The sequence below is a fragment of the Magnolia sinica genome, chromosome 4 (genome assembly GCF_029962835.1).
Source record: "Magnolia sinica isolate HGM2019 chromosome 4, MsV1, whole genome shotgun sequence".
Taxonomy (NCBI): Eukaryota; Viridiplantae; Streptophyta; class Magnoliopsida; order Magnoliales; family Magnoliaceae; genus Magnolia; species Magnolia sinica.
Window position 1 is genome coordinate 87,261,435 of NC_080576.1, and position 1,323 is coordinate 87,262,757.

At 40.2% G+C, this 1,323-nt stretch overlaps 1 non-coding gene across 1 annotated transcript; it reads right to left on the minus strand.

Moving 5' to 3' along the window:
- Window positions 1–467: 467 nt before the first annotated feature.
- Window positions 468–574, minus strand: LOC131244869 (small nucleolar RNA R71). The gene has a single exon (XR_009170641.1). It is a non-coding gene; the product is annotated as a small nucleolar RNA R71 (small nucleolar RNA).
- Between the last annotated feature and the right edge of the window lie 749 nt (window positions 575–1,323).

Below are 1,323 nucleotides of genomic sequence, written 5' to 3' on the forward strand. Positions count from 1 at the left end.
ACACCACTCAAAATTCCCTGAGTTAATTGAAGTTGGCTGAAGACCAACCTTCTCTACTTCCACCCAGGGTGGAGGATACCCAAGATGAGAATGAGGTGCATCAGGCACCCCGCCTCGTACTTTACGAGATTATCTACAACCGGCGGGAGTGAGTACGCCCTCATACATGATTTTTCCCGAAAATACAGGACATATGGACATCAAGCCGGGGTTATTCAACTCCTTCTAAAGTTCCAGGGCTTAAATCTGAAGAACCATATCTACATTTGAAAGAGTTTGATGAGATCATAGCCACTTTATATTTTCAAAATATGTCTGAGGACATAGTTAGGTTGAGACTCTTTCCTTTTTCCTTAAAGGAGAAGGCTAAGACGTGGTTACATTCACTGCGTCCTAGATCCATTGGCACATGTAATGATATGCAGAGGGAATTTATAAAAAAAAAATTTCCACATCATAAAACGATTACCCTTAGAAAAGCAATCATGAACTTCACCCAAAAGGAGAATGAAACACTTTACCAATGTTGGGAAAGGTTCAAGGATTTGGTCAGTTCATGCCCACAACACGGCTTTGAAACGTGGCGCATTACAAATTTTTTCTACGATGGACTGACATCTTCCATGCGCCAAATGGTCGAGACAATGTGTAATGGAGAATTCATTAATAAAAATGTTGACGAGGTATGGGATTACCTCGATAGTCTTGCTGAAAAAACACAATCATGGGACTATAACCCAAAATCAAACACCACGTCTAGGCCGAATCAATTAAAGGAGAAAGGTGGATTGTATCTCTTGAAAGAAAAGGATGATCTCAAGTGTAAAGTGACTACGCTCATAAGGAAAGTTGAGGCCATGGAAGGAAAGAAGGATAAGGTTAATGAAAGTATTTGCGGCATCTGTGATTGCAACATTCATACAACTGAAAATTGTCCTACAATACCCGCCTTTTAAGAAGTGTTGAATGAATAATCCAATGCCGTAAATAATTATCAAAGACCTTTCAATGGACCAACCTCTAATACGTACAATCCTTGTTGGAAAAATCATCCAAACTTTAGTTGGAGAAATGGACAAATTGCTACCCCTCAAGGTTTCTTCAATTAAAATCCAAATAAGGGGAAACCTCAAGAAGAACCGGTTCAAAATTCAATGCAAGAGCTGGCTCAGCAATGCGGGGAATTACTGATTTTATGCAAAGATAGATTCTCGTATGACGGTTATAGAAAAGGGGATGCTTCCCTGCACAACCACTCCCCAATCCTAAACCGCAAGACGAGATTAATGATCCTAGCTCTTCAAATTGGATGGGGCACGCTAA